The sequence below is a fragment of the Colossoma macropomum genome, unplaced genomic scaffold, assembly GCF_904425465.1.
Source record: "Colossoma macropomum unplaced genomic scaffold, Colossoma_macropomum, whole genome shotgun sequence".
Lineage (NCBI taxonomy): Eukaryota > Metazoa > Chordata > Actinopteri > Characiformes > Serrasalmidae > Colossoma > Colossoma macropomum.
Window position 1 is genome coordinate 12,732,976 of NW_023494800.1, and position 18,302 is coordinate 12,751,277.

Here is an 18,302-nt window from a genome sequence, read left to right on the forward strand (position 1 = left end):
CCATAAAGAGATCTCCAATTGAACTGAATGATATATTCAGATGCCCATGTCTTCCTGCTTTTATATTAAACACTACATCAGTGCATTAGGGACATTTTCTCTAGACGATAATCTTCACAAATCTTCATCCCACCCAGTGGCTCTAATGTACACTCTACAATCATCTTACGTTTGGGTGCCAGTCAGACAAAGACAACAAGGAGCCCAAGACGCTACGAAAAAAGCTGTTTACTTAAAGGCAGATCAGTAGTTAGGCAAAGTGAAGCCTTTCAGTATCGCCTTTCTCTGAAGGACACGCTGATGGCTTGCGCGCAGTTTGGAATATTTCGCTGTTTTGCTCTTAGGCTGTATGACGACTTTTCAAGCAATTTATTCATATGAGAAGCACTTTGGAGTGAATTATTGATAAAATATATACAAGAAGTGTTGTAGGCCACAGTATTCAAAGAAATGAAACGAAAACACCATCAAAAACCAAAAAGCCTTAATCTCAGAGGACGGAATGGTGTATACGGCCTCAGCCATTTGGCCTTCTCTGCCTCGTTGTTTTGCTCTCCGCTCCTTTCAGAGTCCATTTTTTCATTCACTTTCAGCAATGCTGAGCAATAAAGATTTTTTTTTCTAAAAATTGTCACTGCCAACTCTATTAGTAAATGAGAAATAAACCGATAATAAAAAGTAGTGCTTGGCAATATATCACTTGTAACGGTCCACCAATATGGTCACATATTGACTTTTAGTTTAATCATTGATAGATGACAAGCATTCTGTCTATGATAACATTCTATTCTACAAAATAGCAGTGTCCCTGTTGTCATACTGGTAGAAATACCCTGTGCAGTACTGGCCCACAAATCCAACAACATTGCATCCTGAATTTTAGGAGAAGAAAACCAATCAAAACAAGCCACGTCACATTATTTTGGCAGAGAATACCAGTAAAAAAAGAATGAGTTAATTAACTTTACTGGTGCAAATTTAAAGGGGAATTCCACCAAATCAGTGATTGAAATGTAAAGTCATTCAGAGAGGTTAGATGTAAAATGGCTCACTGTAGAGAAACTTACTGACTGATTTATTTCCAGGTGACAGGAACCAGGATATAGCCATTTACTATCCAAAACCACCACTGAACGTACACAGACTTTCATTTTTTATTACGTAATACTGGTAATGGTAAAATAGTCACAAATCTAAAATAATATGTCTGGACATTCAGATGTCTGGTTCCTATCACCACCACTCTGAACAATTCTGACTCAGTATGTTTCTCTGAAATGGAGCATTTCACATTAAACCAATATATTTATTCACATCTTAACAGTTTAATTATGCAGAATTCCCCTTTAACCAAAACTGGTGATTTTCCCAATAACATTTTTAAATCAGGTATTCCCCTGATTTTTTCAGATTTACCACTATTTTTCCAGTATCAACATTACACACAAAAACTCAGAAGCCCAGTGAAGGTCTTCTGACCTCTGCTTGTTTTTGAATCATAAATAAAATGACAATATTTGCATTGCAGACATCGTGACTCCTCATTTCTATCACCACCACTGTAAAGAAATCAGTTGGTAAGTTTCTCTACAATGTACCATTTCACATCAATCCACTCTGACTGACTTTATATATAAATTATGCAGAAATTGGGAAAAAATAGGTGGAATTCTCCATTAAATATAATCTTATACCATAACACCATGACACCATTTTCCAATATTTGGAAAACATTGACTGTTTTTTGTATTGATACCAAAAAAAACCAACAATGCATTGCCTTTTCAAGCTTTCAAAACACTTATTGGAAAATGTAAACTAGGAAGACTTCACTGAAAAAAAAACACTATGTAGCAAAAATTTCATATAAATCGGTGTTGATATGAAGGTTTCCTACATGCATTATCATCATACAATTGCCCGTTAATCGCTGTCCAATCACTGGTAATGTACATTTTTATATGGTACTTTTTTAATTCGACCATCAAGCAATCAAGTGACAGTGTGACATCATGTATTTCTATTCTACTGAGTCATTCAAAAAAGTCCCTGCTGAAAAAAAACTCTGAGCATGTGAATGAAAAGATTTTAAGAAGAGAACTCAAGAAAGCTGTTTGGCTGGCTGAGACTTTTTCAGTTTTGTGCTATGATATGGTTGACTAAGCATGTACCGACAGAAAGTGGAAAAAAAAAACAGCTTAAATTATTTATGTTTGATGTTTGCATTTGCAAGCGTGGTAGTCCACACCATAAGTTTGACTTCATATGCACTAAGATCTATTTGAAGGGAGTTTGTTGGATGCTAAGCCTGTCGGAGACACTCGCAAAGCAACTGAAATATGTGCTGACAACAGCAAACGAGTGCACAGTAAGTGGAGGCAGGGGAGCTGTTAACTAATTTAAGATATGCTCCCGAGTGGAGCAGTGCCTCCAGCTGCCGACTTTGGCCTTCAGGGAATCTTACTGGAGTCAGGTTTTGGGCCAACGTAATTGGAGTGCCCTTGGGCTACCATTCTCTCAATTGCCTCAATAAAAATCTATATAATCTTACTGTAAGTGAATGTGTGAGTCGCTCTGGAAAATGGCCAAGCTCTGAGCTAAAAGGTATTAATGGTAATCACTCAGAAGGTCCAGACTGTATACAGTGCCATGGTGAATCAGAGAACAGTGGTCAGTGTCTCAAGTCAATACCATCAAGCAGAGACACACAATGCATCTTCTGTTTGTGGCTACATATTAGAAACACAATCAATAAGCAAAATAATACATTAGTCTGAAAAATAATGGAATATGTAACATTTTGCTCACACAGTGATGGATGAGGCTCAAAACAATATCTTTTATGGATACGGTTAATAAGTCTCTAGATGTTCTGCTAAAACAGCGTGGTACACTCTGTTTTAGCCTTTTTGTGCACACCCCCTAGTGGCCATTCCAGCAGCAGAATGGAAATTGACACTTTAATTGATATAATCAAATAATATATATTTCCTGTAACTAGGACACTGTTGGCTCACTGGTATGTAATCTTGTGGTTCTGTATTGAGCTGCAAACAATAATGGGTGAAAGGGGATCCCTGCTGTGAAAACAATTCATACCTCTCCACAAAGACGGCCGTATCAAGGTAAAATGGACAGCACAACTGCAGCATTTAAAAACACAATAAAAACAATTTTATAAATACTGACTTGCTTGCCCACCTACAAAAACAAAGACATTTCTTTCAAAAGTATTATTTTAATGTTATTAAAAAAAATTAATAAAAATAATGCATAGTGTGCACCAAAACAGCCATAGTGTTCATTGTCTGGCTTACTTTATTTCTTAGAAATGAATAAGCTATTTCAATAATCGCGTCTTTAAGACACATGTAAATGTCCTCTGTTCTGACTGCCTGCCCTGTATTGTGCCTGATTCAAAAAACACAAGAAACACTTCTTATAACTTGAGCGTCTATGGGAGGACTAGATAGACGTTGGCTGAATAGGCAGATATATGCATTTGTGCTGGCTTTTGTGACATCACAAAAAAACACCAAGAAATTCACAAAGGGCCATTTAGTTTCTACATATGCACTGTACTGACTTGGGAGTAAACAGTACATTTTGAAAACTTGTTTCAGATGTTTATACACTACATTTAAAAAACAATTCAGTTTGAAATTGGGCCCTTCAATGCAACGCTATCCTAGCCTAGTCCCTCTGGCTTCATCATCTCACTCTTCATCTCCTTCCAGTCCCAGACTGACAGATCGAGCGAGACGCAGTCCCTTTCCCCCAGCCAGCCGGCCCTCAAACGCCCAGCTCCAACTGCCGATGTAGCAGGGAGCAGGAATCTCAGCATGTAAGCCTCGTCTGAGACAAGCCTAAGACGAGCGAAGGGAAGAAAATTAAGCTGATCTGAAATGTTGTTAGATGTGAAACAGGCGGAAAGGAAAATGAAAAATTCTAACCTCCAGAGGGAATGCCAGTGACAGACATATTTCAGAAAATGAATTAGCCTCTGCCTTATATTCAAATGCAGTACACACAACCTAGTTATGTGGCTCATCATTTCTCCTCTGGATATAAAAGCCATCTTTAGTGTTTTGGATAAAGTTGTTTTCATGCTATTGGGGAACATATTTTGTAAATGTTTGCCTTCAGTAATGTTTGCCCACTACCACGAAAGCACATAAGATGGCTTTAGGTGGAAATGTACAATAAATAAAGCCAGATTATTCTGTAGACATTACTGAGGTTTTTTATAATGATCTCATCTCATTATGGAATCCTCTCAATTAAGGCTCAGAAGTAATTGCTTTTTTAGGCGGGACGCTGAAAATCTATCTCCTCCCTGTTTTCCTAGTTAGGCATAATGTATTAAATGCTGTGGAATTGTAGAGAAACACTTGGGGAGGGGGTGCCGGGTGGGGGGTTGGTTGGCATTAGTCATGCTCGGCTGCAGAAAGCTCTTCCAGCATCTACCCCAGCATCTTTATCAAAACGAAAGCAATCACACAGCACGCTAAAGCTTGCAGGGAGCTCATTGCCCCTCGGTAAAGTGACCAAAGAAAAGGAAGAGCTCCAGCAGTTGGGGACGAGACATTAAGTGTTCCACATAAGGTACATTTGGGACCACAACAGGATTTTTATGCCTCTTCAATCCTATCTAGTGCCTGTTGATCTCAAGTGTATTGTAGTGTTGCAGGAAGGTGGGGGGAAGTGCGAAAAGAAGAAATACATGCTGGGCATCTGGTCATTTACTAGAAATGAACTACAGAACAGCGTAGAGAAGCAAAATGTGCTGAGTTGGGCAGCATAGCCGTTAGCCCATCCTCAGGAGCACTGGTGGCACTCTGCAGGGTTCAAATTTACTTTAAAGATTTGGCTTACTTTCCCATCTGACACTGCTGACTGGCCACTCTCCCAAACAGTAAGGTCCCTGTGGTCTTTCCAACTTCAACTCAAAGATCACATACAGTCAAACTCTGAGCACAACTCTGGTGGATTATGATGAGACGGAATGGAAGTGAGACGGCCCCTTGTCACAGACAGCAATGTCCAGAGGCATGATGCAATAATACGAAGGTAAATTTTCATTTGAAATCATACCTCCAGGGATTGCATTTCCAAGACAAATGAAAAACAGCACACACTGAAAACAGAGACCGGTGGAAGTCAAATGAAAATATGAATCATGGCAAGAATTATTAGCATCAGAGGTCGTGCTCACAGGGAAAGGGAAAAGAAAGAAGAAAGACAAGCAAACCTCAGACAGAATGAATATTAGTCTTCCTTAAATATACATCAATCAGCCAAAACATTAAAACCATCTTGTTTCTACGCTCATGGTCCATTTTATCAGCTCCACTTACCACATTTCTACAGTTACAGACCACAGTCCATCTGATGCTCTACATAATTTGTTAGCCCCCTTTTACCCTGTTCTTGAATGGTCGGGACCCACACAGGACCACCACAGAGCAGGTATCGTTTGCATGGTGGATCAATCTCAGCACTGCAGTGACACTGACGTGGTGGTGGCGTGTTAGTGTGTGTTGCGCTGGTTCAAGCGGATCAGACACAGCAGTGCTGCTGGAGCTTTTAAACACTGTATCCACTCACTGTCCATGCTGCTAGATACACCCACCTTGTTGTAATGTCAGACATTACACATCAGACATCCTTCATCAGTGGGTAAAAGGGGGGTTAAACTATGCAGAGCAACAAACGGACTACAGTCTGTAGCTGCTGAACTACAAAGTGCACCTACATGGTAAGTGGAGCTTATAAAATGGACAATGAGCGTATAAATAAGGAGGTGGTTTTAATGTTATGGCTGACTGGTGTGGGTGTGTGTGTACATACATATATATATATATATATATATATATATATACATATATATATTAGGGGCGGGAATCTTTAGGCACCTCACGATTCGATTTGATTACGATTCAGAGGGCTGCGATGTGATGATAAAACGATTATCGATGCATCTCGATGCATCTTTTTTCTCTATACATGATTTCTATCTTCCTACTGTCTGAGGACTTGGTAGTTTTAAAGCAAAGTATTTGTAATGATTCATAATGTAAATGCATCACAGATCATTACAAATACTTTGCTTTAATTATCTAAAATATCTTTTATTAATAAATCAAATCGATGTGATGTGGCAAGTGAACTAGAAGGCTCTCATTCAGAGACGCTGCTGCCACTCATCTGCGATAAAATGCGCTGTTGCCCTGAAATAAGATCCAGAGGCAATGGGTGTCCACGCAGTACGTTACAGCCACCCTTTTGGTCTGGTTGTAGAGAGTGGGGGGGTATTTTCGAGACTGGACGCTGAATCTCGGCTCCAAAGTGTGCAGCATAGCGCGAAAGCCCTGGTTCTCAACGACTGAGGACAGCAGGTCAACATAGCCCCGAAGTCTGGCCTCGCCAGTAGCGAACGAAAAAACAGATTAAGACGAACATTTGGAGGACTCGCATTTATAAGCAGCGCGGTTGGTTAAATCTACAATAAGAGACTCTCTTTCTCTAAAAAAAGTTGCGAAAATGAACTCACTTCTCTTTCGTATTTTCCCGTTCCACCTTAAATGGTGCAGCAGTTACATTCGGCGCCTAAGGCAGAATTTAAGGTGGAAAAGGAAAATTAGAACGAGAAACTGGCGAATGAGAAGCGACTTCAGCCTCGTAAAACAGCCGGACGCTGAGACATTTTACAAGAAACTCTTCTAGTTTTAAAGAAAAGTTTTCTGGCGGAGATGGAAGGAAAGCGGCTGTAGCTAAAGCTTAAAGCGGAGCAAAGTAAATCTGCGCTCTCGTTTATAGTTTTAGCCCATACTAGGACATTAGCACACACTGAGACATACTGGGCATTAAATGTTGTGGCTCCCGAGGTGGTTTGACTTCGTTGAAAGGCAAAATGGCTCTTCTTATCATTTGTGTTGTGACTCCTGACCTAACCTGGCTTTAATGCAGAGGGAGCCGGTTGAATTTCTCGCTCCTCCAGTAGTGTTTTTGTTATGTGCCGCCACAGACTGTCCGGGCGCTGCACTTTCCCACTTCCAGTTCAGCCTTTTGCGTTCCGTCAACATTACGTTATAAATTAAATATTTTGACGTTGAATGAATCGATTCACAATCGTTCACGTCCGCATCGCGATGCATCTAAGAACCGAGTTTTTCCCGCACCCTTAATATATATATATATATATATATATATATATATATATATATATATATATATATAATGTGTGTGTGTGTGTGTGTGTGTGTGTGTATTTTCTGAAATCTTATAAATATATACCAAGCACGACATATATCTTAGATGATTAACACATCATACCTGTCAACTCTAGTGCTAGGAATGCGTGATGCCAACAGAGTGTAGTTTAACTTCATTATGTGTCAAATTTTAAACGGCCTCTAGACTTTATTGCCGTCCCCTTTTGCTATTACCCTATGTTCCTGATTGATTTTTTGTTGGTCATTACTACTGTAGATCCCCTTAATGGGCTGAATTGGACGGTTAGGCAACTGGCACAGATAGAAGACTGATTATTGGCCAGAGCCAGCACAAGCTATTGAGCACAGAGTTAGATTTCTCTACGCTAAATTGAACTACTCATGAAACCAGGCAGGATAAAACTTTGGAAAGCCTAAATAGCATTTTTATCCCATGAAATCTTAGGGAAGTCTTTTTGGGATCCTTCTCACATAAATGTCTTCACGCAGTAATTTGAAAATGAAATTTAAAAAAAAGAAACTGCTTCATGCCCATAAGATCAGACAGACATGTATCATGAAAGGCTTCTTCTTTGCTAACCAGCCTCCAGCTGTGTGCTACAGCGTGCAGAGCAGACACACTAAATCTTTAAAACAGTAATCGCGCAATTTCCAATGCTGGTGAAGCCTCAAACGGATTGAGCATGCTGTGTGAATATTTAGCACCAATTAAACTGTTCTCCTGAGTTTCAAATGCCAAGAACAGAAATTTCCTCAGAACTTCTTTGAACCTCTTTTTGGAAAACTGAGCGGGTAGGAGAGGTTTACTAGGATGAATAGCTGATAGTATTGCAGTTATGATAATAATTTCCATCCATTCGATATTCTCTGTATTCTACGCTCTTAACTGCTATTCCGGATATACAGACTGGTGACAAATTAAGGGAAAAACCTGAATAAGTCACTGGAGAAATTGAATACTGCATGATACAATTAGCAGTTAACATCCTACCATGTTCTCTGGCATGTTTAAGAAAAAATGCTGAACAGGCCCAGTCAACCTCGTTTTTTACATCAAGATTTCAAGAGGAAAAGATCTAAGTAACTGCATTATTGGGTCAGTCACAAAAAAGTGACGTGTGACTAAAGCGACATCTGCAATTAGATGTATAGGAAAGACATCAGTAAATAGGACTGGAAATTGTGGTTGAAAATGCACAGTGACCATAATGCTCATGCCTTAGTACGAAAAGTAAGGAAAACAGACGAGCAACTGTTCCTCAGGTAACTGAGAAGGTCACTACATGATGTGATCAAACTGTTAGCAAGAACAGCTCATTCACAACTACATAGAGAGAGGTATTATAGTAGGGCTGCAGTGCATGAACCCTTCATTGCAGAGATGAATGCTTATTTAAGAGTTCAATGGTGTAAAAACCAAACACACTGGAAAAATTGATATGGCCAGAGTCATCCCTCACCATATACTCTACAAGTGGGTGAGTGCATGTGTGGTGTACACAGAGAGGTGGTCAGGTTGCTCTTCTATGCTCTTAAAGGGGAATTTTGCTCCCATGGTTTTTAGTCTACTTGTCCTCTTAGAGTGAAGGGTCACTGCAAATCAATACTAAGTTATTCAGACTGATCACCTTTATCTTATGATGAAACATTTCTATCCTGACAGAAGTGGTGCCTTCCAGCATGACAATGCCCCAATTCGGAGGGCACAAGGGGTCAATGAAACGCTTGATGCAGTGTCCACATCTCAGCCCAACTGCCACTGTGGCAGAGAGTGCATGTGCACGTGATGTCACAGGGGCTGAGGGTGCATCTGTCTGAGAGTGCATGTCTGCAGCCAGCCTATTGGTCAAAATTAGCAAGCAACATGTCTATAATGTCTATGTAATCTATAGTTATGCTACTTTATCTTCTCTAAAGTTACCAGCAGCAACACATACCCTGAATGTTCTGAATTTAATGTTTAGCATCCAGTACTTGTTGGGTTTGGGTCACACAGTAAAAAATTGTCCATAAAAGTGCAGAGAAAAACAAGTTAACGTAGGATGGAAACTGTTTAGTACGCCATGCAACACTGTTCTTTTTTTATTTTATTTCTGGTCCAGAACAGTGTTGCTTGGCGTACTAAACGGTTTCCATCGTGCTTTCATGTAAAACATTCGGGAATTGGTTTGCCTTGTCATTAACAAACATTTCCAGTCAAATGTGAACTTTGCATTCTCCATGGCTTCGGCATGTAGCACTAAAGCTGAATGCTTACATAATTGTGAAAGCACCATGTGCTTTTAAGGTGATTATGATTTACATGTTTAATGTGGAAATAAGTCAGCCCTTGGAAATACTGCGAGTGTTGGTTGAATTTGTGATTGCCAATTCGTGGAGGGTCCGATTAGCTCACCTTCCCATGTAAAACTAATGCTATCCAAATAGTACTTCAGTCTGCAAAGTTTGTTGTAAAAGTATGTTGATCATTCCAGTTCAGTTGGTTTTATCCAAGCTCTGCTTATTCTCCTGCAGAAGTCAGTACAGTCTTAAAAATGCAGTTCTACATAAACTGAAGCTGCTCCAGGCCTCCATCAGGTTCATGTCAAGACTCTGGGCCTCTGGGTAATCAACATATGTACACAAACACAAATGTGTGCACGCACACACACACACACCCACACACACACACACACACACACACACACACACACACACACACAGACACACAGACACACAAATGCACGCACACACACACACAGTGGAGTATGTGGGTCACAGCCTGTGAAGCCAGGTCAGCCAAGCAGCAACCCACTCACAGCACTTAGCGTTTGCATAAATGAGGATGACAGCTATGATTTTGTTTAGAGCAGAACCTGTTTATTCGGATATTTGATCAGCCAAAAAGAGAGAAAAAGGCCAAAGGGCACAATAAGTCACTCTGTATACTGATAGAGTCAAATGTGTAGGCTAGAAATCTCACAGTATAGCCCTGTTGCTGATATCGGCTCATTCTCCAGTTCTAATATTAATGTGTCAGAATGGGCTTGTGCTCTTTTGTCAGATACATGAATGGTATAGAATAGATAGTAATGTGCTCTTAAAGGCCTATATCTTGGAAAAACAATGTTTTCTTGCTTTTTTTAAAGTTTGATATGACATGTAAACACTGTTAAAGTTTGAAAAATCATGAAAACGAAGGTGTGAAAGTAGCCCATCTTGAATTTGCTGTTTTTGTGACGTCACAATAACCAACCTATATTAACCAATATCTGCCTCTTCAAAAAGTGTTTCAGACAGAATAGCTTTTTGTAGCTATTTAGAACAGAGTTTGTTTATCTTCACTGTCAGAAACAAAACTTTGTATCACCAGATTGGTAACTTTAAAGATAAACAGAAAAAAAAAAAAATCAGTTGCTCCTTTCATCATGAAATTTAACACACTATAAAGGTCAGCTGGCATTTTCAAATTCTGAAAAAATTAAATAAACATCACGGAGATGCAAGACTTTGACAGTGATAACACAGTATATCAGTCTAAAAGCCACAGTAACAAAAACAGTCCGTTTAATTCTAAGAGATAAAGCTGTTGGAGGCCACGTAAAACTGAATTAGGACTGTTTTCATTACATAAATCCACACAAACGTGTACAAAACACAAGAAAAAATAAGATACAGGGACACATTCTCACAGAACAAGAACGTGACATGATATGGTTAACACTGCTTGAAAAAAGGACCACAACCAACAATAGTTTTCATTTACTTGTTCTCCTATCAACAGCAGAAGGAACGTGCTTGGAGAGTGGAGATTCTGTTTTTCTACCAGAAATGCACTGGCCTGCATTTGTAGGCGCGTGCAAAGCACAGTTCAGCACAGCACAGTACCACTCAGACATCAAACTGTTGATGTGCAAAAGCACATGTGTGAAATGTGTGCTTCTGACAATGAAGCAGGCCTGCACGGCCGGCCATGGCTCAGATAGCTCTGAGTAATCGTGCATCATGCTGGGAGCAGAAAAAGATGGAGAGCATGTTCTGCAGTTGTATTCTCCGGAGAGAGATGAACTCCTGGTCTCCGGCATGCTTGGCTCTGAGCTCGGACATGCGCTGGCGTCTCAGGCAGTGCCAGAGTCAAGCTTCTTTTGTTCCAGAATAAAATGTCCTCCTGTCATTTCCACTCGACTCAGAGAATAACGTTATCTATCAGCTTCCACTCCCCCCCGCCCCCCATGCAGCTTAATGCCCTGTAGACATTGTAAGTAACAGCAAAAAAGTAGAGCCAGATAATTACCTCTCGGTGCCTCCAGTTTTGCTGAGAAAAAGCTTTTCAGAGAGTTTCCCCTCTCTTTATTGCAAGTCATAAAATAAGGCGCCGCCTCATAAAACGTCTCCATATCGCCGTGGCATTCTTTAAAAACCTGTCTCTTGACAGAACATCAGTCCAACATGACTTATAGGGGCACCTTACACAAGGTCACTGTGCACATAGGCGACCAAATAAATTTACTTTAGAGATTGCCTAGGATGGCTTTTCTTCCAGTGCTGTAAGGCAAGCCAGGCTGAACCCCAGCTCGAATTGGCAAACTTTTCAAACTGACCATCAAGAGTGAAGCTCAAATTTATCAAGAGAGACCACTGGCAGTGTCGTGCCCTCAAAATGGTCTAGAGAAGCATTTCTGTGCAAGATAAATACAAAGGATTTGGGGAAAACGTGTTTTCTGTAGGGTATAATGATAGGTTTAAAATGCATGCGCAGGCCAGAGGAGCACTTTTAAGTCGCAGTGTGCGTTGCTCCATAAACGAAGCAGCATGCTGGAGAGTTTAAAAAAAGCATCATCTGAACGCCCCCTTATGCTACTCACATGAACCACCGAGTGAATTGATAGATGGTAGCAGGAGCAGACAACTTCTTTCTTAACGACTAGGCTGAAGGCTAGCAGACTGAACAGGTTGATAGATAGTCAACAATCTAAAGTGCTCCTACATCAGTCTTTGAATTTAAGTATTTACTGAATGGTTCACTGTAAAACTGTAAATCCGTGTGTTTGGTAAATCTAATTTGTGAAACCCAGTGTGGGAAAATTAACGCATGGCATTGTAAAGATGTGTGCATTAAACACCGCTATATTATGATCTTTTTATTACATGACAAAAAATCAAAAAGTTAACCAAATATTTTCAATATGACGGGCGACAAAGTTCTTGTTTGCCAAGCAACTATGGACTGCTGAAGGAACAGAAACAGTACTCTTAACTACATTTATGACAACTGGGAACTCAGAATTGGAACTGGGAACTTATGCAACTCAGAATTCCCTACCTCCTAACTAAAAGCATTTATGCAACTTCAGCTGTTTAAGGTCAAGAAAAACAATGGACGCCCACATTAAGCAAGCTCTTCGTTTTAAAAGAATGGTATATTCATCACTAATATAATATTAAAAATTACATGAAACCGCACAGTTTGATTGCAAAGTGTGCACAGAATGGCTTAACCTAATAAACTTCCAAATATCTTCTGTGTTTAGCGATATATTAAATAAACAGCGCACTATATTCTAATCAGAACTCTCAGAACGGCAACTTAGAGAAGATGGAGCTCTTGAGAAACTTTCTGCATTACAATTACAAGCAATTACAAATTAGAGGGATGTTTAAATGAATGTTTTCCCATATGGACATCAGAAAAATTCCCAGTTCCGACTTGGTCATGAACACAGCATGTAAACAAACTAGATTTGCTGGTGGAAGAACTGTTTCTTGCAGTTCTTATTACTTTTAACTGTATATTGGAAATTTGTGTATTTTATTATATTTTATGTTGTCATTTTATAACAGCAATAAGCCACTAGTTTGCTTTGCTAAATCACAGTAATGCAAAGCCTCTTGATGCATCAATAAAATACACAAGCAAAATATTATCAAAATGTAAATGAAGTTTTATTTAATTCTGTTTATTTGTATTTGCAAAATACTTTTTAAATGTTGCTACTTGATAGTTGATATTTTGCTTGTGGGTTCTAAGTTTGGCTTGTAGTTAAAACTTAGAGCTTGTAAACAACAACTATGTATTATATTTTTGCCATGTTGGCCACCTCTCATCGGCTGTATGGCCACTTATCTCATACACAGGTTAGGGACAAAAGCAGACTGTAGCATAGTACAAGTTTTATTATGCAGAGTGATCACAGACGATGCTGTAGCCTGCCAGCTTAATGCTGTATTATTAAGCATCATTGTAGGGGTTTCAAATGAAACAAAATATACAGGCACAAATGAAACAAAATAGACAAGCATACACAGTCTGCTTTTGAAAGTAGGACCATAATAATAACAACATCAAATGCAGCCCAACGAGTACGATGTGGTTTGTAGATGGGCCTCAGGACCTGCAATTAAGTCTGTTTATTTGACTCATGATATTAATGTTCAGTTCACCTCTAAAATGCGCCGTCCCTTGGCAAATACAGTTGTCTCTCATAAACTTGGAGCGATGCTGTGCAGTGGAGTCACATGCCAGCACTGCTGCAGGATATTTTTGCAGTAAATTTTGTTGCTACAATATTCTACGGATAAGAGTGCTCATTCCATCAATGCCCTAGTCAAGAGCTCAAACAAACCACATTTCACATAAAAGCATTTCTTTAACTGCATGGTGTGAAATTTTACATGTTTTGTCTAATATGCATACGTTTGTTCACTGAAAGCTTTGTTTTCTTTTTATTTAAGCGTTAAGGATACAGGATTTCATGACAACTTTTGTGCTGAGCCATGTATTTCATTTGTAATCACCAACACTACACTGAATGATTTTCTTCATCAGTTATACAAAGCAGCTGGGAGAGACATAGAAAGTTGCATATGGATGGTGGGGAGGTTTTGAGGTTGAGTGGGTGTACAAGTGGCACTACAATGGCACTACAAAGAGCAGAAAATGACTTCAAAATGGTTTTAAAATGACAGCCCCTTATCAGGTAATAGCTCAGCCCACAATAGGCTTCCTTTATTCCATTTCTCACAGGACAGAAGGAGTGGGGGCGACTGCACAAGGACTAAACTTCTTACTCCCTCTGTGCTCCAAGATGGAGTGAATAAAGGGCAGAACTGCAACGAAGCAAAGAACAAGTGGCCACGGTTAAGGTGACATGGCGTTAGGTCAAATATGCAAACACTAGGTCAACTTCCCTTCTCAGTAATGTTATTTCACCCCATGGTCAGGACCAGTATTGACTGGTGGTATTGCACAGATACCCTCTCTACTCTACTCACCTCCTTTAAGCTCTCAAAGATGTAATAAAGGTCTAAATGATGAGATCAATACCTAAGCCTCTTAATATAGTCTAAAACCATGCACAATTTACCCCCTAACTGCTCCACTCAAATTTAGACAGCGGTTCCAACTAACACCCACCCAAAAGCTCTTTGTCTTCATGTTTGTGGTTATATCGATTAGGCACAAAGAGGCTTGGCCTACAAATCCACTTGAATGTCTCAAATGCATTTTATCCAGGATAACAGGTTTTTTTTAGGGCTTCATAATCACCAAAGCCGTAAATCCATTTGGCTTCTCACAAAATAACATAGTAAGCATTTACGCTTTAACCCACGTCCTAAGCCTTATTATTCAGTAGCTACACGCAAGTCAATGCAAAATGAGTTATTATTAAATTATGCTCTTAAAAAGGGTTCAAGATGGGTAATTGGAGTAAATTGGAGTAATGCCACAGAAAAAACACTTTTGGTTTCTCCAAGAACCTTTCAATTATTGGCAGTCAGTATTTTTAATATTGCAATGGTCATAAAAAATCAAATAGTATATTTGGAATTTTTGATATACAAACTAGCTTATCTCCAATGTTAGATGTTCTCATATTAAAGAACCAGGAAATGTCGGAACTCTATACTCAGCGAGATGCCAGTGTAGAATCTGTATTTTATGGTTTGGTCCAAAGATTCTAATCTGTTTAGTCCAAAGAAAGAAGCACAGAAAACTGATGTAGCTGCTTAAATTCTACCGCACATGCCACAAGAAGCTCCGTACTGTACCACCACAAGGTCCCTGGTGGTGGGTAGCAGATCATGTACTTCTCAAATAGGAAGAGACAAGAAACAAGAAGCTCAAGTTTATGTCCCATTTTACTTATATAAATGTCAATGGAATACTTTACACATCATTTAGTGAATTTATGAGGTTTGGAATTGGCTGAATAACTGTTCACTAACTTGCTGGTGAAATATAGTATGACTAGTAACATTACCTGAGCTGAAAACAGATAAAACAAGAAAAAGAAATTTGATTGAAATGCTCATTCCAATTTCATAGCTTTTTTTATTTTTAAATGAATGCAAAGAACTACTAAAGAACCTCTACATAATGAAAAGTTTCTACACCAATTAAAGTTCTTTTTTTCTTGGAACAGTATGTCCAAGACAATAACCATTTAGGAATACTTATTTTTAACACTGTAGAGGAGTAAGGAGTGGGTGCATGAATGTTAAGGGAAGAAATCTCAAGAAATCTGTCATTGGTGAGTGGTTGTCCTGGCTGTGCAGCATGCTCTTATGGTGCCCTGTAACAAGCAGAATCTCTGTTCACTGTTCCTTCAGGCTGAACAGCACCACATCAGGCTCTTTCACACCCACAGCAGGCTCTACTTTCATGACCCTCCTTTTGTGTCTACAGGGGACTTCGTCCACCACAGCTCCATCAGTTCTGCCAATGTGCTCTCATAGCCTACATCAATTCTGTCTACCAAAGGCTCCATCAGTTCTGTCCACCACAATTCATCAGATCGTCCCACCATGGCCTCCACTAGTGCTGTCCACCACGGCCTCCATCAGTTCTTCTTCCATCTCCTCCATCGGTTTTGCCCACCACAGCTTCTACCCTACTGAGTTTCACCCAGCCAACTGCCACACATGCTGTTTTTCATGCCCTCCTCTGGACCCCTCTGCTGGCCCTAAAGTCATCGCTGCTCCTTTCAGCTTCTCTCCCTGGCTGCACTAGGATGGATGTAATAGTTTGGGGCCACACCGAGCTGTGGCTGGAGTTCTGTTGTCAGAAACACAGTGTGCGCTGCATGCAAATCCGCCAGCAACCGCTTGCCTCCTAATGCGAGCTGCGGGGCCTGGACAACAGAGACTTCACAGTTCAGTAGCGGTGCTGCCTCTGCTGCACGCGCTGACAGCTCCGGCTGTTCCCAACACCTCCACCGAAATGAGCCGAGGACATATTACCGGCGGTCTCTTTTAACTCCACACGTCCACACACACGCAACTCAGCATGTCTGCAGGTTATTGTTTCTGGAACGTGTGTGCTTTGGGTGTTATTCTTTGTGTAAGGCAAAAAAAGAAAGTGTAAAAAAAAAATCAGTCCTTTTACACAAATATTGAGAGCCATGTTCTTATTATTATTTGCTTGTACTGAAAGTATAAAGGCATTCAAATTGGTTCAAGGGCCTTGGTGTCTACCACTGCGACTCACTGATTTTGAAGGCTATCTTTGAACTATCCTGTGTCTGTACTCCTTTTACACAGAACAAATATGAGGAGTGTGAGGAGGAGGAGCTTTTTCTGTAAACCGAATGTGAATAAAAAAGCTCCTGAGTGGCACGCCGGTGAAAATTCAGCTGCCTTAAAAGAGGCAGTACAGACATGCCCTACGACTCAGTCTGAATCTAAACGACGCCATGTGCGTGTCTATTCGAACTGTGGAGGAATGCGACTGGGGGATCTGTGGAGAAGAACCGGTCAGTAGCAGTCACTTGCTCACAATAAGACACTGGTCAGTTAGTGCTCTCATCAAACTATGCCAAGCCACTCAGCAATGCTGTCTGGCAGATGGCTCAGAACAATCTGGCAGACTCTACACAACTCAGAGGAAGTATGTGCAGCCTTCCACCTCCCACACTGGCGGCAGTGCTGTGTGATACAGGAACAGAATTATAAGGACAGAGGACTGTGTCAAAGCCAGACACTACCCTCCATTTATTTAATTTCCAATCAAAACCACCGTTAAGCGCAAGGTTTCCATTTTTCAGACATTTTAAGATATAAAAAATGAGACTCCTAACAACTGTGCAACACCTGGTAGGATAGTAATTAAAGCTTTCATCCTTGAGAGACAGCAGAAAATCAAACTCCACTCTTGCTTCATATCTGAAAAAATCCACAGGTGTTTCTGGCCATCCTTCCAACTGTGGACTAACCACCCCAGTATCCAGACCTCAACATCATTGAATGTATTTGAGATTACTTGGAATTTGAAAAGCAAAGAATGCAGCCAACGTTTAAGACTGAACTTTGGAGATGTGGAAAAATATCCCTGCAGGTTTCTCCTGGAACAAAAAACTGCAATAAAATACTAAATACCGAAAAATATGATAATATATTTAGTTGTTAAAATTTCTGTGTAATTTTCTGTTAAATATATTGTTGCTGGCGGAACAAAACCTTGTACCTCAATTTTTGTCGTTTTTCAGTTTCTGACATAATTTGAAGTACCTGTTGTCCTTTACATTGTGTGTAAATTTCATGACGAATGCACCAAAAGAAATGGCCAACAATAACTTGTAAAAACGTTCGGTTCCATTGACTGGTATCATTTTGGAGATACAAGGCTTTGCTCTGATAGCAGCGATATGTTTTCTCTTTTGTACAGTACTTTATACATAATACACACTAGAGATGGAATGACATTAAAATTTCCTGTTATGAAATCAGTGACCAGAATGATTACTGTTTTTGTAATTATAATACTGTGAAAATACAAATTTTCACAGTATTAGTGCTGGGTGGTATTGACAAAAGTCATCCTATTTTTCAAATATATCACTGCACTTTATGATATGAAAGTTTACATTATCAAAGCTAATAACCTCATACTTCTCTTGTACTGCTACTCAGTGCTGACAGAATGTTTTGCAGACCTAACATAACCTGTTTTGTTCTGTTTTGCTTCTCTTAAAATTACACCAAGTGGAACCTTTCACAACACTATAAATGTTAGACACATCACATTTCCAGAAAGGAAAGTTATAATTTATTTAGTTTTTATAAACTGTGAATTTCTTGTCAAAACATTCT